The sequence below is a fragment of the Chrysemys picta genome, chromosome 14 (genome assembly GCF_011386835.1).
Source record: "Chrysemys picta bellii isolate R12L10 chromosome 14, ASM1138683v2, whole genome shotgun sequence".
Taxonomy (NCBI): Eukaryota; Metazoa; Chordata; order Testudines; family Emydidae; genus Chrysemys; species Chrysemys picta.
The window spans coordinates 31,911,082-31,936,627 of NC_088804.1; the positions used below are offsets into that span (position 1 = coordinate 31,911,082).

The window sequence follows — 25,546 nt, forward strand, 5'->3', positions numbered from 1 at the left end:
TGGAAAGCCCCAGGCTGTGGCCTAGTAGAAGGCCAAGGGGTACTGGGGGTTGCAGAGGGCAGTCCAGGGCTAGGCCAAGGCAACAGGTCCAAACCCTCCTTGCCTGTGATGAGTGGCCTATACTGCAGTCTGTCCCAGGGAGCGGGGGCTAGTTGGTGACTAGCAGTGGCCTTATTCTGAGGTGAGGTAGGGATAGTGGGTGGGGGTTCCCCAGGGAGGGGAGACCCAGATCTGTGGGGTACTGCCGGGGGGCAGCATCCCAGTAATAGGGGCACCAGGTCCTGGGAGGGACACGGGGGCCAGAAGAGGACAGACGGATCACCGGCCTGCAGAGGGCGCTCCGGAGGCTGGAAGAGCTAATTCCCAGAAGTGACCAGCAGAAGGCGCCGCAGGGGTGAGTCTGCTCCTCTACAGATGGTTTTATGAAGCACAGCGTTACTTTTTTTAAAAAAATAACATAGCTTAGAATATTGTCAAAGCAAATTATTCCATTTGGATTCTTAAAAGAGGTCTATACAATTAACAGATTCCCATAGGAAACAACACTCTGTGACATCAGATTCTGGTAAATTAAATCTTTGAACCCCCTATTCTAATTGACAGCAACAGATTTCCTTAGCAGCTAATCTTCCATTCCACTTGCTGTGCTGCATTCTGACCAATCATGGAACTCCATGCCCCAGCAATTTCCTTGTGTTCCAGAAGACTCTAGTCCAAGACAATGCTGCAGTTGCTCTCAAAGAATCTCAGAATCTTCGTCTCTAATGGTAGAAGTTTAGCCACTAGGGTGGATCAGAGAGCAGAATTTTGTCCTAAAATATGAAAAGTCTCTGCCACTAATTGGCACCTTTTTTTTTTTTTTCAACCTCCGCACAGAAACCCAGGATTAAAGCAGTATGGCCAAGGAATACCCTCTCCATCCTTCAGGCTGTTCCTTCAAGATAGAGTAGACATATTAGTGGGGCAATGTTGTAAAGCTGTTACTGGGGCAACCCGAGCCCTAAAATTCTTGTTCTGTGGAATACATAGAAGAGTTCAGGCTGCAGGGTTGTCAGTGCATCACCTTTCACCAGCACTAAACTACTATCATCACATTAAATATTAACCAGGATTGCTACACAACATATATTAACAATGAATACCAGTATATATGTATTTTCCAAGGCAAAAAAAAAAAAAACCCTCTGAGTTAAAATGGTGTTCAGGCTGAGGGTACATATTAGTAAATTAAGAGTAAAAACTTCTAGAGGTATTTGTAATTATTCCAAAGTACTGCAAGCGCAGGAAATTCCAATTTATAGTGATGTTTTAAAGAAATCTGAGCACATTCAGGTATGGAAAGGCAAAGCAGCTAAACAATCTTAACACTACCCTGAAGAAATGCTACTCAGTAACAGTTTGATTATGATTAGGTCATTTTAGTACTGTGGTCCCAGAGAAGATGAACTTGATTTTTACCAACACATTTTGTGTTTAGCACATTTTCCCCCTTTCATTGTGACTAGAGGGCAGAGATAAGGTTGGGGAGAAATACACTGTATTTTTTGTACATTAACTATGAATAAAGCTACCCATATGCTTAAGTGTTTCCAGGATCAGAGGCAGCATCAGAAATGTGAGTAGCAATGAGGAAGTATTTACATTCAACTCATAAACCAGTTGTGCTGTTCATTCCCTTGTTTTGTAAAAGCTGTTGTAATAAACACTCTTTTTTACCAAGTAAAAACCCAAGAGATGGAGGCAGCAAATATTAATGAGTAGTCAAGTGTGGCAAGAAAAAATTTGATTAGATGAGTACATATGTAATATTACTTACAAAGTTTATTTTGGGTCACTGAGGCATTTTCGCCAAAAGTGGCATCCCCCTGAGAACCACTCAGCTCTATGAACAGCTTCCAGAAGTATGTGCAGAGAAGCAAGTGCAACCACTCTGTATGATATATTGGCGCGCTCAGCCCATGATACCACCGCTCCTTGCAAAGAATGCTTTCTGATGTTAGATGGTAGAGCTATGCTCCTAGCATTGCACATTTTGGATATGCGCCATCTAACCCATCTTGAAATTGATTTTTTTTTCTTACAGGAGCTCCTATGTGCAGACTGGCTAGGGCTTGAGGATAAAGAGGAAGAGGGACTTCAACCAATACCTGATTTCACCAGGGTTTCTTTGGGATTTGTGGACCTTTCTGCACTTCCACAGCTTCATTCCAGGAGGAGAATTTTTCAGAAAATAGGGAGTTGTAAATGAAATCCTCATTGCTTTAACTGTAGTGTTTGCTACTAAGTTAATGCTATCACTGATATCAAATATATCCATAAGAAACAGATTTATCAGGAATTTTAGTTACACAGGTCCTTACTGCTCACCAATCAGACACCAACCCTCTGATTGACATTCATTACTGTCTTTTTCCAAATAGAGGGAAAATAAGTGCTTTCCCCTTTGTGGTCAATTACCAATTATTATAGATGGACAGCTCAACCAGGATTTTAACAATAACTCTTCCCTATAACACTAATTGTGAGAATCTTCTGCTTCCCAAAAGTTGCTGTGAACATAAACAGATCATATGGTGATAGACATTTTTCTTCTTTCCTTAATTCAACATACATTGAACAAACTTTCATCCTATATTTGCTCAACATATTATAAGGAAGAGGCAATAACATGTCTGTCAATGAAAGATCAGGACTGAGGAAGTTCTTATATAGAATTTAGCTAGTTTGCTTGCCCAATTCAATGGACTGGCAATCTTCAATCGTCAGATCACAAGAGGACAAGCCAAAGCACTTCCGCATAGAGGAGAGAACAGATATTTTAATCCTTATGATTTATATCATCAGATATTTAGAACTGACACAATTCAAATGCAGTTCAGGCAAGAAGAGACCTTCCATGCAATCATCTGTTATTCAGCACTGATAACTAGGCATCTGTTAACTGATTTTACAGCCTTCTATTGGAAAACAGAAACATAGTAAATCTGTTTTTTATTTCTCCATTTTAAAGGTTTCCATGTCTGAAATTACCCCTACAGGATTCATTTAATAAATTATTCAAACCATATGGAATAGAGGATTTTCTACATTTTCCTTGTAAGAAACTATCTCTCATGTACATCAAGTTTTAGTCCCAAATGTAATTTCTATATTTAACATCACAAGGGTGGACTGAATTCCAGAAATGTGTGATGAATTGAATTCTGGCCCATGTGCTGAATTCATTTTGTTGCATGATTTTCATGTGCTGTAACTAGCTGGTGAGTGACCTAAAAACCTTATTCAGTCAGCCCTTGCAAATTTTTCTCCAGCAGAGACCAGGGCTGAATCCTCAAATGAGATGTACTCCCTTTGGGTTTTAAAGTAAATCAGAAAGGATTATTCCAATTCGAAAGTGTTATGAAAGATGAATAATATCTTCTTTTCTCTGACAACATCTAGTTTCATGCAGTCTTGCAGCACAGATCAGTCTTTCTAAGATAGGCTGCTGGTTCATTTTGACAATTTGTGATCAACTTTCCAGTATTCATATTTAACTGATCTCTAATAATTCACAAAATATTGGCCCCGATCTCTTCTTCTTGGAGTTGCACAAACTGGACTGGATTTCAGGTGGTCAGTTAGGTATGTGGTTACAACTCCTTGATTCTCAAGCAGCAACTACTTTAGCTTCAGACCTGATGTAAAGGAGAGTAGCATATGGGCTGCTCAATCTTGTGTTAGTAGGTTATGGTCCTCAAAGGGTATATGCCAGTTGAGAAATGAGCACAGATGCCTTCCCCTGATTTGTCCGCTGTTGATATGATCCGCTATGCCAGGTTTAAGGTGGGGAGCCAGCTATGCTACCTTTATGTCATCTGAGACTCTCCCATGCCAGAATAATTCCCAGATGGCTAATTAAGAGCAGGTTCTGGCCACCCTTCACTGGTAGCGCAGTGCAATGGGGACAGAAACAAGGGGAGAGACTCTAGCCCAATCTCTCTATTAGCTTGGAAGTTTTTCAAAAGAACTATGAAGTTTAAGTGAAGTCATGAATTAAATCCAGTATGTTTCTCCTCATTAGCAACTTCAGCAGATGTGTGGGTATAATTAGTAAAAAATATCATGGATAAATGGAAGCTAGGTCTTTGTATTGCCAGGACCAGCATTAATATAAGTGCATACCCAATCTTAGCTTAACCATAGCTCACTGAAGTCAATGGGAAGTCTTTCAATTTACTTAAGTGTGTTTTAGATCCAACCCTTTAAGATGAGAAGGGGCAGGGCATTCTACATGGCTATGACTACACTACAGTTTGTCTTCAAATTTCCCACTGTCATAGCCCCACCAGAGGAAGCAGTGTTACAAGTGTCGACATTTTCACCAAGTCCAAACAGCAGTGGTTAAAAGTCCCCAGTCCCCGGCAGACGATCTACACTTTCACTGTTTCTGTCACAAGGGGAGTGGCACCGGTTGAGAAGTTTGAAGAAAAATGCTTACCTAGGCAAGACCCAGAAAAAGTCTTTGAATGAAATATGCTACCACCTTGGTCCACCGGAACCTAAATTTGCTATCCTTCTGGAAACGCTGTAAGGCCTATCTTCTCTCCCAGACCTTTGGAAAGGTAGATTATAGGATTTAGGATGGAATATGTAAGGCGGGAAGGTTGGCCTAAGTGTTTAAATAAAACAGCTCAAATTTCAAGCATTCAGTATTAGCTTGTGAACAAGCTTAAAACCAAGAATCATTCATAGAAATTATTCAGCAAATTCTTAATCAGTCAATCAGAAACTTGCAGTCTATTTGCAAATAATTTACAAGACAAAGGCAACATTATTTGTTGTTCATTGTTTGCTTAGTTCTTTGATCCATTAAAGAAATTCAGTTTGAGATGTTTCTTAATAAAATTTTATATTGTTGGGGTATTAACACTGAGGCATTTGTCCAAGATTTTCCTGGTAAATCTCAAAAGGAAGGGGAACCTCATAAAGAAAGCTGGAGATGGTGATTATAGAAAGCAAATGTGCTTTAGGATTTCTTCACTCATATTATATTACTATGTAGGGATTAAGAGTGGGATTTTCAAAAACATTCAGCATCGGTCTAACTCCACTCCTATTAAAGTCATTGGTACAACTTTCACTGTTTTCAGTAGAAGAGTTAGACCGAAGTTGAATGTGTTTGAACATCACATCCTAAAATGTTTTCTCTCCAAGAATGCGTGATTTGCATCTCGTTGAAATAGCATGCAAGACATCTTGCATTCTCTGTGTTTAGAATCTGAATCAACTCCCATTGAAGCTGGACTGCGCCCTTAATGTCTGATCTTGCAAGGTATGGAACACTTCCAGTAGGTTACAAACATCCTCCACTTCCACTGTGACATCAGAGGGAGTGGAGAATGGTCACCGTCTCACAGATGCCGTAGGACCGTGGTAGGAATGTGCTACAGGAGCACAGTTAGGGCACTGCAGCTGAGCTGTTGCAGCATAGATACTTCCTGCATTGACAGAAGGGGGATTCCATCGATGTAGCTAATCCACCGTTCCAAGAGGTGGTAGCTAGGTTGACAGAAGAAATCTTCCACTGACCGAAATGAATCCACAGAGGAGGTTAGGTCATCCTAACTATGTGACATAGGAGCAAAATTTTTCACAGCGGTGAGCGATATAGCTAGGTCATCTAATATTTAGGTTTAGGCCAGCCCTTAGTTGATATGCACTGCAGAGGCAGCTGAAAGACTCATCGTCCTGGAGTGGACTTCTCAGAACTGTTGTTTTCTTGTCTATATTTAAAAACTGAGGTTTTGAGATGGAGTCTGTTCCCCTCCCCACATGAGGAAAGCATTGTGGCTACGGATGTCATATTTCCATAAAGCCACCTTCATTATGTGTTAATTAAATTACAGGCAACAGCTCATCCATATGCATTAAGAGTTACATCAGATTCATCATCCAGACACAGATAATGTGGTAAAAAACGAAACAATGTGAAATTCAAAACGAAGGACAGAGGACAATCAAACATCTCAGCTGCAATATCTGCTAAACAAATAAAACTACTTAGCACAGACTTATGTCAAGTACAATTACTCTTTGCATGATAACAGGAGCACCTTGACTGTACCAGAGTACTAAAATATATGTACAAAAACTTTCTAAGCAACAGTAATTATTTCCTATAACACTTCATTTGATGTTATGTTATGCATGCACATCTGAAGCTATTAAAAAGCCTATAACCACTTTGTTTTAACTGTTAGCAAATCCTGATCTATTAACAGCAACCACTGCACTTAGTGAATAAACAATTTAACATTGCATAGGGATGCATACAATCAGCGTGAAGAATCTTTCTTAAGGGAGTGTTAAGTGTGAGCTCTTTTGAACCCATTAAATGTTCTCTAATGTTGCACACACTATTTCAAAAAAGCAGTTGACTTGGGGCTTGATCCACAGCCAGCTGAAGTCAGTCTAAAGACTTCGATTGACTTCAATGGGCATCAGTCCAGTGCCTTTTGTTGTGCTATTTCCCACAACGTACAGTTCCTACAAAACAATATCGAGACAAACCTAGATTAACCATAACAAAAGATACAGCCCATAACAGAAACAGACTGAACTTAAAAGTACAACTTTCTGTTGTGCTTACAGTAAAAGGAAAAGATAAATGAAGAACTTCCCTGCAATAGAAACCTCCTGAGAGGAAAGATCTAAAAAATATAGTTTTTCTTATCCAAAATGAGCAGAAATCTAGCTGGGAAGGTACATGCATTCCTTGAATTCCCATCATAATAATATCTGGACACTGACACATCACAGAATGCTCGCATGCTTTCTCACTCAGACTGGAGGAAATGCTATTGGCTGCACTTCATCCTGGTCACTCAAGTTGTAGTTTTACGGCCTGATTCTCTACTCAGTTTCTGGCCCTTTGGCACACTCAGAAGGCACAAAGGGCCTCAAGTGCCTATCAGAGAATTCCCTCGTCAGAGGCGAACTCCCTGCTGGCTCAGATATGACAGGTCTGGATCCTGTGTCTGCCCTCTGGAAGAGGGAGGCAGGATGGGGGCATGGTGGAGCTCCATAGGACCCTAAGCCAGATGCACAAATTAAAGCTACCTGCCAGCAACTTTTACTAGCCTTATGGCCAACATTGTCCCCTACCCCATATGCTAGACTGTGTGCAAACAGAAGGAGAGTTCTGCAAAATAACACTTGTACCTCTATGCAGGGATCAGCCATAATGTGAAATGGAGGAGAGCCATTGCTTCAAGATATAGCCACAGATGGTGGTATCCCCCTCACAGAGATGGGGAAGGACCCTGGCCAGGAAATAAGACTATGCAAAGACGGCACTGCATTATGCATGCATTTGGGGCCTGAAAAGCTCACTGAAGTCAGTGGAAAAACTCCCATTGATTTCAGCAGATTCTGGATCAAGCCCTTAAAGGATGATGGTATGACTAGAGCATGCACACTCCCAGAAAGCCCGCGGGAGGTGCTAAGTCCCACTGAGTCACCCAGCATTCCTCTTCTGGGTTTGACCCTCACAGACATGTGGCCACTCCATCCTAACACAAAGGTCTTTAAAGCAGCCCAACACCACGTGTGAAATCCAATAACAAACTCTCCTCTCTTTAGAGAGTTTGTGATCAAGCTGACTGTCACGTCTATATATGCTTTGGGTTGGGCTGAATTGGTAGTCTATAAAATATGCATGACTGAACCGATACTACAGACATAAGAGAAATAATTCATGAAATTACAGTACAAAAATAGATTAAGCTGATCTGGAATCCTTACATGGCATTATGAGGGCTGGGGTGCTAAGCACCTGTCAGGTCTGGGCCCACAGATAAACATTTTAGCTAGCCTAATCAAATCAGCAAATTCAGGTGCGGAAGAAAATGAAAAGCAGCATATCTGGCAAAGCAGAAAGTAGGAACCTAAATTGCTGAACGTGTAGGTTAGGTGAAGCATGGTTTAGCCAGTGCAAAGCAGCCTGAGCAAAGCACCAGGGGTGGCTCACCAAAGCTGATAACAAGCGGTCATTGCTACTGAACTTTGCAATTAAGTGACATGAAAAGGAAGTGAAGGATAAACTTCAGTAGGCTTTGAACCATGGTTACAAATTTAAATGTTAGGGACACAACGCATGATTTTCAAAAATAGCCGACTAAAGTGAGGCTCCCAAACCCATATTTAGGCTCCTAAATGAGTGAGCTACTTTTAAAAGTACCAAACACCCAGGAACTCCCTCTGAAGTCAGACTTCTCCACATACATCATTTTTCAGAATGTAGTCAAACCAATTTATTCAAGAAATCTGGCCCGGGGTTTTGTAGGAGTGGACTCTCATGAGATTTCCAAGAGTACACTTGTCTTACTCGGGTCAGAGATTCTACGAGTGATGCTCAGAATTTTCATTTCCATTTAGATCCCGGGCCAAGCCAGGTAATGCTAAGGCATGTGGGCATTGAAAAACACAGAAACAAAGAGTATAAGTTAATTAAACTTTGCCCGAGTTTTTATGTTATGCAAACAAATTCACCCATCCCTCAGACAAAGTGTTGAGATTTTTGCACTGTGGGTAGCATTTGTTGATGATGATACCAGAATTAGGAAATTAAAAAGTCCAGAAGATACTTTCTTGGGCCAGGTCCTCAGCTGGTGAAAATAACCTCAGTGGAGCTATGCTCATTTCCAGTAGGTTGGGGGATCTACCCCCTCCTTCTGAATATTTAGGTTAACTTAATGTCCAACATGCCTTATTAAAATATTTTTAACATGAAATTAAAATGAGAGCCACTGGCCACAGATTCTGGATTGTGAGTTGACTGCAGTCAAGTTTTCTTTCAAATCCAGATGAATCATCAAAATACTGAACTCTTTCTTCAAGCATAACATAGCTTACTTACTGCCTATATTTTTAAACTTTAAAATGTTAAGATATTTTAACAACATAGCATTTTACTATCACAAATGAATGGTCCCTGGAGAGTGGGACCTTAAAACCCCCATTCTGAGTTCATCATGAAAGACTACTCTGTTCAGTTAAACTGCACAAAACGAGTATTATTCTGAACGTTTGGCAATTGTTGAACCAAGGTAACAAAATTGCTTGCCTTTAATTATTCCTATATGAACAAAGGCAAAGTTATCTCTGAATAGTGCCTTTGTATTTTTGCAGTTGACTGAACTTGTTTAAAACATCTTTGTGCCATCCTGCTTCTATCAACATGTAGCAAATACTGAAATAGTCTAATTTGCTTTTCTGGTTAAGGTAATTGAACTGCCGCAACAGTGTTTAAATATATTAATCTGACATTTATTGCAAGGTAATGATGACATATTCCAGAAATAATACTAAGATTATTGCTTTGCAGCAAATGCAAATTAGGATTCCTGCTCATATCTAGCTGCACCTCTTATGCCTTACAAGCAGACTAAACATTAGAAATGACATTATATATATATATATATATTATAAAAATTGTACTGTAAATGTGAAAAAGTCTGACGGGTTGCATCCTAGATTATATGGATCATTAGTGAATCTATCACAGTTGGCCCAACACAGCAGGCTGAACACAAGCAAACTTGCCCGCTGAAACCTATGTTTCTCTTGCTTGTTCTAATCTAATGGATCCAGAAGTCAATTAGCTATGAGCAACAGATCCAAGTTAGGTTTGACAGTTATACAGGTGGTTGGGGATGGACTGTTTAAGCAAGGCCCCAGTGTCGACAAGATAAAATCTAGATATTCTATTCATTATGACAGTTCTGAAACCCATCACAAAACAAACAGGAAGCAGTGGGATTATTATATGAATGTACTAATGCTTCACTTACTTTATCTGAAAGGAGACAGTCAGGGCCGGCTCTAACTTTTTTGCTGCCCCAAGCAAAAAAAAAAAAAAAACGCCCAAACGCCCTGCCTTAACAACCCCCCGCCCTCCCCCAGCGCCGCCCCGCCGAACCAAGAACAAAGCAAACAAAAAAACCCAGCACCGCCCCGCCAAACCAAAAACACCCCCCCCCGAGCGCCACTGCCCCGCCAAACCAAAAACAACCCCCCCAAGCACCGCCCCACCGAACCAAAAACAGCAACAACAAAACCCCGAGCGCTGCCTCGCCGCACCAAAAACAACAAACAAACAAAAAAAACCCAAGCGCCGCACTGCTGAACCAAAAACAACCCCCCAGCGCCACCGCACTGAACCAAAACCAACAAACAAACAAAAACCCTGATCGCCGCCCCGCTGAACCAAAAACAACCCCCCCCCCCGCACCGTCCCATCAAAACAAAACAAACAAACAAAAACCCAAGCGCCCCCTGCCACCAAGACTGGCCACCCCTTACAAGGTGCCGCCCCAAGCACGTGCTTGGCCGGCTGGTGCCTGGAGCCGGCCCTGGAGACAGTGCAGTTTTTGTCATGTGTTGTCTTACAGCTGATTAATTACTTATGGTGCATTAAGAAAACCAGACATAAGGATGCAGGTTAGCTAAAGCCCTGATCCAGCAGCCCATTTAAGGATGTACATTAGTAAATCATTGGGACTATTCATGTGCTTGAAGCTATGGATATGCTTGAGTGGTTTGCTGGATCAGGGCCTATAGGTGGTGCTAACAGGATGATTAGAACTCCACCTTCCAAGAGACTATAAAATTCACCCCTGTTCCAGCACTAGGCTGGCGCACCATTTAAGTCCCACTAAAGCCCTCCAAACAGGACTTAAATGAGGAGTAGGTCTTGTGCTGGACCTCTGAACAGGGCTGAATTTCACCCACAATAAAGCATATGCTGTGAATTATTCCATCCACTCCAGTGAATAGGTGCAACAAAAATGTATTATTAGGATTATATTTCTTTGGTGTGTATGGCTGACCGTTCTTAAATGGAGGGAATACATCTGTCCTAATGGTTTTTGTGATGTGTGCTATGAATGTTACATTTTCTTTGTGAATTTTATCCTGTTATCATTGTTATAGACATAAAAGTAACAAAACTATTTGAAAATAATAAAATAGAAAATGAACAAGTTAGGCTAAAGAATTACTGGCAGATGTTAAAGACCTTAGTTGCAAATACTTTTACATAATGCCTATTTAGCATTCATCAGATGCTTGCTTTAATGTTTCCAAATAGGAATGTGTTTCTGCATCAGAAATGCAACCCCTGACACTGAAAATCCTGAGTCAGGCTCTGCAGAATCATGGCTTATAAATCACGAAATGTTTTACAAATAAAAAATAGTGGTTCTTCATATTTCCCTTCTGGTTCCCAAGCCTTTAGGGGCTTTTTCAAGTTTTTCTCTACAACCAGAAGGACTAGAAATGTACTTGTTTATTATTATTGTTAGTATTTGGTTTGTTTTTTAATGACTGCTCAGATTCTCAAGTAAACACATGATTCCAGCAGTTGGGGGTTTAAGAAAGACAACCAATGTCATGAGACTCATGATCAAATTGTGAGATTTGGCAAAACTGGAAGTGACTTGGCTGCCTCTCTCCCCATGACATGCGACCAGGAGAGGTGCTCATACTAGATCTCCTTGGATATAACGTAAAGGTGGCTTCTAGCAGTGCATTGTCTGTGAAGACAAGGGGGCTCTCAATCCAGGGCTGCTTTAAACTGCACCAGCTGCAAGGGCACTAAGGGGCTGTTCCTGCAGCTGAGATCGCCAGAGCACAAGGGTGGTTTGGCCCCGTGTCCTTTTCCTCAGCTACATCCTCTTTACTGAAGGCTGCAAGATGTGGGCAATGTAGCACCAGAGTGGTACTCTGCTAGCTGTTGTCAGAGAATCTGGGCCAGGGTCTGCTCTGCAATTATTCCATGCAATGAAACACATCCAACTAAACTCACCTAATTTTATTTTTCTATGAATAGTTCAGCCAGCTCCACTAACAAAGAGGCCAGACTATGAATTCAGGTTATGTGTGTGTCTGGGTGTACTACTTATTAAGAGGTTAAATCAGTGGTTCCCAACCTTTAAATTTTTGTTGTCGCTGAAACACCCCTTGCGATGAGTTCGTTATACCAGACAATGGCCACAAGCCACTCTGTGGAGAACAGGTAGGCCTGGAGTATCACCCATAAAACAAGCACACCTGGTTTACCACCACTCTGCCTCCCCGGAACAGAAGACACGTGGAAGGGAAGCATGGTTCAGAAATTAGGGCACTAGCCTGGGTCTTAAGAGAACCACATTCAATTCCATGCTCTACCATAGAAAGTCTATGTGACTTGGGCTTGTCACTTAGCCTATCTGTACCTCCGTTCCCCCTCTGTAAAAAGGCACTTCCCTACCTCATAGGGGTATTGTGAGGAGCTCAGATACTACAACAGGGGTCGGCAACGTTTGGCATGCGGCTCGCCAGGGTAAGCCACGGCCAGCACATCCCTCACCCGTGCCGCTTCCCGCCGCCCTCATTGGCCCGGGACGGCGAACCGCGGCCAGTGGGGGCCGCGATCGGCCGAACCTGCCGCGTCAGCAGGTAAATAAACTGGCCCGGCCCGCCAGGGTGCTTACCCTGGCGAGCCGCATGCCAAACGTTGCCGACCCCTGTACTACAATGATGGGAACCATATATGTACCTAAGATAGGTTATTCCACTTCATACCCCCACACAAAGCTTACTTACTTGGTATCTGTGTTGGGGGCTTCAGTTTCACTCCCTCTGTTTTCGTGTAATCACCGATGTGAAATAGCATACAACTCTAGATGCAGCTGAATGCCATTCTGATTTTGAATTCTGATAAAGTGATAAAACTTTATTTCTGTTTGGCTGCAATTCAAGTTGTGCTAAATCTGCACGGCCCAGCACCATTATTTTGCTGAAGATCCCCTAATTTAAAATAAGATTTCATCCCTTTCTCATGGCTTTTCAAAATGAGAACCCTGTAAAATGACAGCTGTAGCTTTTAGATGTATGGTAAGCCACATGAAACGTATCCAGTTTAGTTTAACAAATAACTCCCTTATTCCGGTGCATGCTTTGTATTAAAATCTGGATGTATAAGATGTTTATCTTGATTCTATGTCATGAACAAGCCTCATTTCTGAGAGAACAATTTGCACCCCTAAAGTATGCCTTCCTGATTTTATGTGAGCAAAATGATTTGTGGGCACACAGAAGAGTTCTTGCACCTCGACCTTATTTTAACCCAGAATCGAGTAGCTACCACTGGCAAGTAATTAGATGTGCTGCCACAATTCAAACACAGGTGCAAAATTACAGATGCTACTTCGGGTCACCCTCTGCAAAAACTGACCATAATAATTGAAATGCAGGATGACATGAGCCAAATATATCCCTGGTGCAATTTTGCTGTAATCAATTAAGCTACCCCCTGGGTAAATTTGGCCTATTCTGAGGATGTCTTTAATATTAATATTAGTGTACCGGAAAACTCTCTATGAAATAATTTTCAATAAAGTGCCAGTGAACAACTTCTGTAGTAGGCAGAAGTTTGATCACATGGTGACTGTCCAAGAATTTATAACTGCTTAGTACTGCACTGCAACTCTCTGTGTTGTTGGAACAATATTATTAGATTTCACCAGCTGCCCAGGTTTGCAGCTGGTGAAAATCAAGGTAGTCTCATTGAAATCAACTGAACCACAGAGTCTATCCCTGCTGAGAATCTGGCCCAGAGTATCTAGAGACAGGCTGAAACCACATCATTCAGATCTAAAGCTATCTCTGGATTCCTAACACTGAAAGTTTACAGGTTTCAGACATGTGGTTGTGATTCAGACCCATATAATAGCCTATTTTTTTAAATGCCCCACAAGACTAAGATGGTAATGAAAGGGTACGTTCAGTGTAACATATTGTACTGAGTATACGTCTGTGACATTCTGCGACTTTTACAACACGCTGTTTGGCTGGGACTGTTATGAAAAGTGTGATAAACTGTGTGGGAGCATTTATGTATTTCCTTTCACTCAGTTGAAGAGATCAGCCACATTGAATCCTATAGAGATTTGAAGATGGGAGGAACAGAGGATGGAAAAGAAGCTGAGTGGTGAAGATAAAAGTCCCCTTTTCTACAAAGGTTCATAAGCCAGTCCAAGAGGGGAAGTCTTTAGTTCCCGTTGCATCTAGCAAAGCTTTGTTACATTGTTTGGTTCATAAACTGCATTTTTTGATGAAAACATTTACACAGTAAAGTGTTTCTAAATGTATTGTCTGGTATATTGGGTTCCCAAAACATGGACCACCGGTGCTCTGTGGAACCTGCAGTGGTGCAGGAGACTCCTAGTGCATGGAAAGAGAATGATATGGAAAAAGGTTGGAAGCAATATTTTTTTCCAAGGGAATCTCTCTCTCTAATAGGTTGAGATAGGCAACATTTTTCTACCAACACTAATGCAGATTCAGTGAAACTGAAAAGTTTCACAAATTTGTGTCAATTTCACTAAATTGTTTGTTTAGGGAAGAAAAATCATGTTGACACTTTTGAAATTAAACATTTTGTTTTTTTATTCAAAACAACTTTTTATTTCAAAATTTCCTTTAATTTTATTTTTTTTATTTAAAATGTTAAATACACGAAATCAAAACGTTTCATTTACAGGTGGAGCAAAACACTTACATTTTTTTTAGACATTTTGCTTCACCAAAAATTTTTGGTTTGGGTTCAATTCAAAAGTTGTTTGGTTATTTTTTTTTTTGTTTGAGGGGTGGGGGGGTTAACAATTTTTCAGAATTGTCAGCTGACATTCATTATTTGCCCAGCTCTAATAACAGTTTGGGCTAAAGAAAAAGAAGAGAGATCTACTGGAAAGGTTTCTAACTTCAGTACAAATGTATGGAAGTCTCACCATCTATACTTTGTGTGGAATTTGTGGACAGTTTAACACAGTGAGGACCGATGTAGCAAAGCGATGGGTTCAGGGCAAAATAGTCAAATCTGGAGAAGGATCCAGATTTCAAACTCCCTACAGTATTCTACCAATTGTACAGTTGTGACATAGGTTCAGATACTGAACATCCTTAACATTCAGTGGGTATTCAGAGGCTCGGGGTTTAGGACCATCTCTCATGTCATTATTTGGGGCCCAATTCTGAAGCCCTCATTTGTTGTTTAATATCACAAATCCTAACACTGCATCTTGATTGCACTCTTTAATATGGAGGGGAACAGGGGAAATGTGAATTCATGTAACTTTACCGCTCTCCTGCAAGTCTATGAAGAGATTCCACCTTTTGCTTTACGCAATATCTTCCTCATCCCTGAAAATGTATTAAAATGTATCTTTTAAGAACACTTGAGAATTAAAAATCTTCAGCAGAAACACTTTGGAGACCAAATTTCCAAAGCTTCTATCCTTCCATCTGCTGAACAGTCATAGGTCAGGAGAAGGGATAAGATTCCATGCAGCTGGGGAATGGGGGTCAAGGTCTGGAAGGCTTTGGAGCACTGTGAGAGCTGAAGGCAGTTGGAAAAGTGCTGCAGGGCCTAGCTGCTGAAGCATCTGGAATACCTAGCTGTGAATCATGGTGTATTTGGTGTGCTAGTAAGGAAAAAAAGTCAGTGTGCCAAAGCACTCCAGTGGCCTTACGAATGACAGACAAAATGTCAAAAATGTGCATGCATAACATTGCATGTCCAACTTTAAAGGTGAAAAAGGCTCTGCTCAGCTTGTCACCTGCAAAGATCACTTGAACAACAACATCATATTTGCATCCACCCTTTACAGGTTCCAACATCTGCATTGACTAAGGCTCTGTCCATACATAGGCTTTGTGCACTGATGTACTCACATCTGCATAATCAGCTGCTTCAATGCAAACTCCCATGGTGGGAGTGCTACACTAGAGTTAAAAAGAACTTGCATTGGTGTGACTCATTCTGGTTTCAAACTGTGCTGCAAGAAACTCTATATAGACAGGGTCTAAGACTTTCACGTGTACTTTAAGTCCATTAATAACCTATGTGTACTCACAAAACCCTTTGCCATCCCTATGTTTTGCAGGTGTCAGTCCAGTATTTCTATGTGTGCAAATGCTAGAATATTTAAAGTGTGCAAGAGTTTGGCTTTATAGTGGGTATATGCACCTGCAAAATGTGGGTGCCAGTATGTGTGTGCCTAATTTCACAAATGTGGGGACCTCGGAGAGGCCTAGCTGAAAATTTACCCCAGCATTTTTATTTGTGCATCCTTCTTTGGATGTGTACTAAATACTACACTTCCGTAACATTTCTTGTTGGAGAAACTGAATATTAACCTCAAATACATATTATAACATAACTATTTAACCTATTGTGTTCATAGTAATAGTCTAGGAGTAGAGTCCCTCAGGCACCTTTGAAAATACCAGCCTTTGTGCCTGCACAACATTGCTGAGGTAACAAAACAATGTCAAGCCTTCTATTGTAGTTCAATGGCACTGGAATCATTGTGGACAAACAGGCAGTCCTGTTAATTCAATGGCTCTGTGAGTCAAGATTCAATGCCCCAGTTAAGCCCTGCAGTGGCACTATGTGGAAGGGGCTATATGCCAGCAGAATGGATGTGGAGAGTGGTGGTCTCTGCACTGGCCTAACAGGTATTAATGGAGGTGGGTTGGGAGCAAGGTGGGAGAGAGGCCACTGGATCCATGTTTGCACAGATTCAGTGGCTCTCCCACACTACAAGGAAGCTACCACTGCTACTCCAAGCTATAGGCTGGAGTAGCAACAAGGTAGCTGCCCTGCAGCCCAGGTTGGTGGTTGGATGGATTTCACCTCCTCAGTCTAATACCCAACACACCACCCACCCAAAGGCAGATTATTCAGTCTTTATCTGGCTAAAGTGAATTCCATTCTCATTTACTTCAATGGGACTGCTGGCATGTGAGAGACAAAGCAGTGTTTGCCCCTGTGTGTTTTGGTCTGTGATCTTTAGTCGCGCTGCTAGAAGTTAAAGTGCAATTCTGTTCCATCATGCCACTTCACAGTATGAATTTGCTCAACTTAATGTGTCATGACTAAAGATGTGACTGTTCAGGCAGTCCATCTGGAGCATCCGTCATTTATTCCACCTTTTCTTCTTTCCAGGTGGCAATATAAACAGAGGAAAATCCAGAAGGACCACTTGTTGTGAAACATTTCCTCTCTTCACAGCATACACTCCTCCCACACTATAAAACCAGCAATGCGAAAGTTCTATGGAAGTAAATTAGTCACAAATAGCACCCAGGGGAACTGAAATGCTTTGAATTTATACCATATAATCAGGAAATGCCCACCCTCCTTATCTGTCAGGAACAAGGAAATTAAAAGCAGTGTAATTTTAAACTGCACTTCAGTTGCTATGAATCAATCAAAAATTTCCTCGCTGAGAACCATCATGCAGTAGGAGTAGAGTGAGATAAGACTGGGTTTAAACTACACTCCCCATCCTGTTGAAAGTTTCACCCTGAGATACCATATTTGACTGTCTCCAGTTTGTATTTATACATTGAATTCACCAAAAGAATTAGGGTGGGCCACAGAATCACATTCTTTTTAAAAGTGTGTTCTATCACTACGAATTCATATGAATTTGCCATTCCTAAATGTGTCTAATTCTTCATAAATTCCATTAACTGTGCTATAAGACTAATTAATGGACATTTTATGATTCCTTTAATATACATTTTTAGTATTCCTTGTAGTAATAGCAGTTGTAATTTTTTTTTTAATATGCACACAGGCTATGCATCAATTCAATTACTACAAGGAGCACTTTATGCCCAGCAAATCACTGTTTTAACTGAGATATAATTATGTGTGTAGAGAAAAAATATTTTTAAAAACGTTATTCATTTTATTCTGGTGATATACCAATTATGTTGAATGGCAAAATGATAACAGTGCTGAGAAGCATTACATGGGAGTTATCTACAGACCATGTTAGAGTCTTAAAGGGGTTGGATACCAACACTTTGCTGTGGTTTGCAAAAGTAAAGGATTAGCATTGATCTGGTATACTAGGTGCCATTTAAATATATATCTCCATTCATATTAATTAGCATACCAGATGCAGTGTGTGTGTGTGTGTGTGTGTGTGTGTGTGTGTGTGTGTGTGTGTGTGTGTGTGTGTGTGTGTGTGTGTGTGGACTAGCATTTAAACCTTTACTGAATATATGTAGAGTATCCAGAGGCACTAACACAGTTACATGGTTAACTAAGAGGATGTAGCATCTTGCAGGACTTCTAGATGCTTTTGTATATGGAGATGATTATGAAATATAATACCACAGCCAAATGCCCTGTGCTTGTCTGCACACAAATGTGCCCAAACTTAACCCAGTTTGGAAACAGGGCAAAGGATATTGCCCTGTATATTGATTTATATCGTGAATATATGCTGGTTTATATAGCAGAGTCCTTCTCTCTAAGGCACTCATATACTGAGTGTTAAGGGAGCAATAATATTCTCTTTCCTTCTGTTTTTCCTCTCCACTTATTAAAGAGTCATGTTTACTTTTTCACTTGGTAATCTTTACAATTATTCAGTGATACATCTGAACAGCCACAACAACCAAATTCAACTCCTCCAAAGTCATTGCCATCCTGTTTACTGTCAAGTTATTATTTTGGATACCATAAAACGGGGTTTCAAGAAAAGGCTGGGAAATTACAAAAAAAAAGAACCAAACCAGTCGTCAGGGTGACTCATCCCAAAGGCCACAAACATGTTGATATAAGGGTTGCAATGTAAAGCTCATCATGTCCCAAGTCTGATTGATCCCCAGATTCAGCTCACCATTGTAGTCTGTCAGCCTCTCTCGCTGACTCAGTCCAGACTGTCCTTACAGTTGTATTTATTCTGTCACATGGGCTTATGGAGAGAGCAGCCCTTTGTCACGATCTGATTGGTGCAAGATGATGTTCAATGACACGTGCACTGAATGTGTGCTACTTGGCCAAGAATGCTTCTGCACTCTTTGTGAATGGCACCGTGCTGAAGGAAATAGCCCAGGACACAGAAAGCTGCAGGAGCGATTGTGCCTCAGATTGTAAAATAGCCACCCAGAGCTCCCTGGCATGGAATGCCAGATCTGCAGCACTCCTTTAGAGGGTGCAACATCCCTCCCCTCCGCAGCCATCCAGCTCTCCTGCCCAGTGAGGAAGATGTTGAGGCTGTGTCCTGCAGCCTCCATTTTCCCATTAGGCTGGCTAGGCATAATAGCCTTGTGCAGTCCTTGTACTCATGTGAGTACAACTGTCCAGAGGCAAAACTCTTCCTTGCCCTGGTACACTTGTGGCTTGATCCAAAGGCCAAGGAAGTGAATTGGAGTGCTGACTTCAATAGGATTTGAACAGGAGCTGGGCACAATCTGGCCCTGTAAACAATTATACTTACTCTTTGGCTTCCCTTCCTAGGGTTTCTGGTGGTTCTCAGTGCATTTCCTTTCACTCCCCCTCTCGCTATACTCTGGCTGCAGCATCAATACAATTGACAGTAATGCACTGAAGTGTATCTGGCAAGGCCAGGCATCAAATGCCAAGCATTTCAGTGTAGTCTACCAATAGTAGCAGCAGCAGCTGGTTCTCAGGGTGGCTGGCTGACCTCCTGCCTGGTTTCACTTCTCCCTATTGTTAGTCAGTAAGGACAGTCCATGAGAACAGGATGGGGTCAGCCTGCAAGATGGGTTTCCCTGTCCTTCAGTAGGCTGTTTTCCTGAGTCTCACTTCTGATTCAATGAAATTTGAAAATAAGGTGCTACCTTGGATTATTTACGAGGTTCCTGTGTCAGGTCCTTCTACCAGCATTCCACACCTTCTCGATGAGTCAGCAATCTTTTCAGCTGTGCACAATATCTCTCTGCTAAACCAAATAATACAGGTAATAATCGGTGCTACAGAAACGGTACATCTCTTGCTTCAAGGTGTAACATGATCACAGCAGGGTCAGAAGGAAAAACCCTTCCCTATGTAGGCCTTGATCCAAAAATCCAATGGCATCAACAAGAGTCTTGCTACTGACTTGAAAGGACTATAGATCAGGTGACATCAACGAGAGCTGTAGATGTCCAGCAGCTCTAGAAATCAGACCACTTATTTAGGTATCTACCCTAGTCTTTGAAAATGATGCACTTTTTTGTTTGGCTTTTTTTGTTTTTGTTTTTCATTTCCTTCCTCTCTTGTGATCAGTACTGGCTATTATTGCTGGAGGCAGGTATCAGATTTAATGGACAAATAGTCTGATAGCCAATGGAGCTACACTGATTTATGTCAGCTGAGGATCTGCCTTATGTGTGGAATTTAGCTGGGCTGTAGTTACCTTTTACTGAATATCCCCAACACACTTTCCCTGCTAATGTTGATTTCATAGCATATAATATAACTTGGAAATGTATTACTGATTACTGATATTTTTACAACTGTGACTGGTAAGTGAATTAGCCTGCTCAAGAAAAACAGAATTCTAAAAATTCAAGAAAAGATAGTCAGTGCAGTACTGTTCCCTAAAGTACAGTGCAGGAGTAAGCTAAAAAAAATTCACCTCCAAATCATCATAGTTGCAGTATGACTGCAAATAGAATTATTAAACTATCTCTGGAAATGTAATTCATGCTTGCTTGTTGTGCAGAGAAAATATAACTGCTTTGCTTAATTGTTTGTTGTGTCCTAATGTATTTTTACGCTTAAACTCATACTAGTGGAGGTTTCCATCTAAGGAACTGTCCCAATAAGAATGCCCTATTTTTGGAAAAACTGACAGTACTGGTCGAATCCAAGATCTCATGGCAAACTTCAAAAAATTCCCATTGATGATAGACTGTTTTGAATGTGTAGCTCTCAAAGCACTTTATAAATGCACTAAGTATTAAACATCACTATCTCCACGTTACAAATGAGAATCTGAGCCAGATTAGGGTCTGAGTTTGGAGCGTGCCTGCAGCTCTCCCACTGACTTCAGCTGGAGTCGTGGGTGTTCAGAATTTCTGAACATCAGGCTTATAAAGCTTTAAGCACGTTGCCCAAGTTTACTCATCAAGATTGTGCCTGAGCCAGGAATACAACCCACATCTTCTGATGTCTTAGATCATGACCTGTCTGCTGGACAAAGATGCACTATGGCACAGCTTTCAAGCAGGAATTCAATTATGATTACTGATACATTTAGTGCCCTGATTCTGGGGTCTTCTGCAACCCAGTATGAGCTCTGTGGGCATACAGGAGTTAGAAAGGCAGCAATTATCTACACTGGGCAATATCCCTGATGACATAGGGACAGCAGAACTATGTTGCCCTCCTAACAATGAGAAGCCAGATGGCGGAAGAGAGTGCTCTGGTTAGCCTGGGCTGTAGGAGGACTACATAGGGAGCTATTGCAGACGGTACAGTCTGGGAAGTGCAAGCGTATGCAGTCCTCTCTGTCTCCTCTACCACCCCCACTAAGCTACAGAAAGCTCAGCTCCACCACATCCCAGAACTGGAGCTCTAATCTCCATACATATGTTCACTGGAACCAGTGAATGCCACCGGACTCCTAGATGTCAAAAGTGAAAACAACAAGTGTTGCGAACCCAAATTTGCTCCTTTAAATCAAACTTTCCCACCGCTCTACTTTCTCGAAGTTTTGCATCATTCACAGATTTCCTTCACTGTGACCATTTTCATTTTTACCTACAGTACTACATTTCCGATTACAATATTAACTTTAAATGTTTCCTGAGGTTTTGACTAGATTAATTTAAAACTTAGTCTGATAATGACTTCCTACAAAAAAACCCAAAAATAACACACACCAATAATGAAGATGTGGTACATAAAACAAGCCTGTTCCAGACATAGTTATTTTTAAATGCCTAGAACTCATATTTTTCACTCACATAATTATATATGTAGAGAAAAAAATCAGACCTGTTTTTAATTTTGTCTTTGAAAATCTAATTTTATTTCAGTTTTATAAAACAATTCTCTCTCATGGCAGAGAGATAACAGGTCTGAGGAGTGATCCATATTTTGTTTGTGTATCTGCTATGCACAGAATGTATTATTACTCTCTTAAATTAGTTGGATGCCATACTGTGCAGTGGTTTCCAAAAACAAAAGGAAAACAGTGTAGGTCTAGTGTGTTTTGTGTAAATCCATTGAAAAGTCTTATAAATACATTTCTATGAATAGTAATAATCAGCTGCAATGCAGAAGAGCTTCACTGAACATATGTAGGGCAACCAGATGCACTAAAGTGGTTCCATTGTGAACAAAGAGACCCAACACCTCAAAGGATAAAGCCACATGTGCTAAAATTGTGTGCATATGACAGAGATGGAGAATCAGGAAATGTTAATGCCACAAAAGGGTAAAAAAACAACATCCCGCCAGCTTACATAGCCAAGAGCCCTGCAAGGTCAGCCAATGGCATGTTGCCAAGCTACTTTTTGATTAAAATTGGTATGATGTGGACTATTTCAGATGCTACACTTGACTTGCAGCATTCCATTTGTTTTATAATAAGTATATACTGGCTTCTATAGAAGTCAATACTAATATTTCTTGACCTCAGATATTCTCCTTGGTCAATATTTCCCTTTAGGGACAAAAAGTATTATTGTTTTTAATGATTACAACACTGAAATATATATATATATTGTTTTATAAAAACTATATATATATATATATATATATATATATATATATATATATTTCAGTGTTGTAATCATTCAAACAGGTAGACTAGAATTTACATCTTACTGTATAAACTGCTGGAAAGATTTCCCCTCCTTATAGATGAATATTATAAAAGATAAATTAACTTACAGGATGCGGAAAAACAATTGTGAATCACAAGATAGGGTAATAATTGTTTCCAGCAGCAGCCATTCAAGAGTCTCTTCTTTGAATATATGATCTGATTGGCTTGCATTTCTCCAGCCCTCAATATTAATGACTTCTGAGGAGGTAAATTAAGAGTTACTAACTTGTTACATATTTGTTACAACTACTTATGCTAAACCAGGAGTTCTCAAACTGGGGGTTGGGACTCCTCAGGGGGTTGCAAGCAGGGCCGGCTTCAGGCTTTTTTGCCACCCCAGGCAAAAAAGCCTCCCGCTGTGCCCCCCCCCCCCCCCCAGCGCAGCAGGGGAGGGCGCTGAGCCCGGCCGCGGGCCGCTGTCCCCAGCCAGAGCACAGGGGCTAGGGTGGCGAGCCCACCGCGGCTCCGCTGGCAGCCGGAGCCCCAGGAGGAGAGCGGCGAGTCCGGCCGGGGCTCCGCTCTCCCTGGCGGCCGGAGCGCCACAGGGAGGGCGGCGAGCCCGGTCGCGGCCCCACTCTCCCCGGCGGCCAGAGCGCCGGGGGGTGGGGGGGAGGGTGGCGAGCCCACTGCGGCTCCGCTCTCCCCAGCGGCCGGAGCGCCGCGCCGCCCCCCTCCAGGTGCCGCCCCAAGCACAAGCTTGGTGGGCTGGTGCCTGGAGCTGTCCCTGGTCGCAAGGTTATTACATGTGGGGGTTGTGAGCTGTCAGCCTCCACCCCAAACTCCACTTTGCCTCCAGCATTTATAATGGTGTTAAATATATAAAAAAGTGTTTTTAATTTATAGGGGGGGGTCGCGCTCAGATGCTTGCTATGTGAAAGGGGTCACCAGTGCAAAAGTTTGAGAACCGCTGTGCTAAACAATCTGTTCCATCTTCTATTTAGCTGTGACACTCTGTGTACCTTTCCCAGACCTGAAGAATGGCTTTGTCTAAGCTCGAACGCTTCTTTCTCTCACCAACAGGAGCTGGTCGAATAAAAGATATTACTTCATCCACCTTGTCTCTCTAATATCCTGGGACCGACACAGCTATAATACTGCACACAATATGTTACATGACTTTTTCCAAACAACAATATGCCAGGATTACCTTCTTAGATAACACATCTAATTCATAGGCATGTATTGAGGCTTAATTAATTTGTTTATAAATTGCTGTGAGATTTCCATTTAACAAACACTATTAATGCAAAGTATTATGATTTCAAGCTTCTTTAAATTCTACATCTAAATTTTCAAAAAGGCTCTACTGTTTGAAACAAAAATAATTTTGCTTTCATCAGCCCATCACATAGCTGGTCAAATCACTGTCAGTGCAAATCAATGGAAAATGCCTTTAGCACATCGTAATTTATGCTAGACCTGCTGCAACAGAATTTGGATTGAAATGGGATAAGAAAAGGCAAGAAAGAACCAAAGCTCCTGCTCCCAGTGACATAATCAGAAAGACAGAGGAAAACCTTGCTTGTAATGTATTTATCAAAAGAAGTTCAAGTCAGATTCAGGGTTTTATTTAAAGGAGTATTGTCAACTAGACTCATGGACTTTAAGGGCAGAAGGGACCATTATGATCTTCTAGTCTGACCTCCTGCACAACGCAGGCCACAGAATCTCACCCACTCCCTCCTGTAACAAACCCCTAACCTATGTCTGAGTTATTGAAGTCCTCAACTTGTGGTTTGAAGACCTCAAGGTGCAGAGAATCCTCCAGCAAGTGACCCATGCTGAAGAGGAAGGCGAAAAACCCCCAGGGCCTCTGCCAATCTGCCCTGGAGGAAAATTCCTTCTCAACCCCAAATATGGCGATCAGCTAAACCCTGAGCATGTGGGCAAGACTCACCAGCCAGACACCCAGGAAAGAATTATCTGTAATAACTCAGATCCCACCCCATCTAACATCCCATCACAGGCCATTGGGCATATTTACCACGAATAGTCAAAGATCAATTAATTGCCAAAATTAGGCTATCCCATCATACCATCCCCTCCATAAATGTATCAAGCTTAGTCTTGAAGCCAGATATGTCTTTTGCCTCCACTGCTCCCCTTGGAAGGCTATTCCAGAACTTCACTCTCTGATGGTTAGAAACCTTCATCTAATTTCAAGTCTAAACTTCCTGATGGCCAGTTTATATCCATTTGTTCTTGTGTCCACATTGGTACTAAGCTTAAATAATTCCTCTCCCTCCCTGATATTTATCCCTTTGATTTATTTATAAAGAGCAATTATATCTCCCCTCAGCCTTCTTTTGGTTAGGCTAAACAAGCCAAGCTCTAAATAAGACAGGTTTTCCATTCCTCAGATCACCCTAGTAGCCCTTCTCTGTACCTGTTCCAGTTTGAATTCATGGGAGACCAGAATTGCACACAATATTCCACCAGTGCCTTGTATAACGGTACTAACACCTCCTTATCTCTACTTGGAAATACCTCGCCTGATGCATCCCAAGACCGCATTACCTTTTTTCACGGCCATATCACATTGGCAGCTCATAGTCATCCTGTGATCAACCAATACTCTGAGATCCTTCTCCTCCTCTGTTACTTCCAAGTGATGTGTCCCCAGTTTATAACAAAAATTCTTGTTATTAATCCCTAAATTCATGACCTTGCACTTTTCACTATTAAATTTCATCCTACTACTATTACTCCAGTTTACAAGGTCATCCAGATCTTCCTGTAGGATATCTCGGTCCCTCTCTGTATTGGCAATACCTCCCAGCTTTGTGTCATCCACAAACTTTATTAGCACATTCCCACTTTTTGTGCCAAGGTCAGTAATACAAAGATTAAAAAAGATTGGTCACAAAACCGATCCATGA

General features: G+C 41.4%; 1 protein-coding gene across 2 annotated transcripts in view; it reads right to left on the reverse strand.

The window, feature by feature from the left end:
* The window catches only part of ADAMTS18 (ADAM metallopeptidase with thrombospondin type 1 motif 18), a 104,214-nt gene that overhangs the window by 66,378 nt on the left and 12,290 nt on the right, over positions 1 to 25,546 (reverse strand). The window lies entirely within an intron of this gene.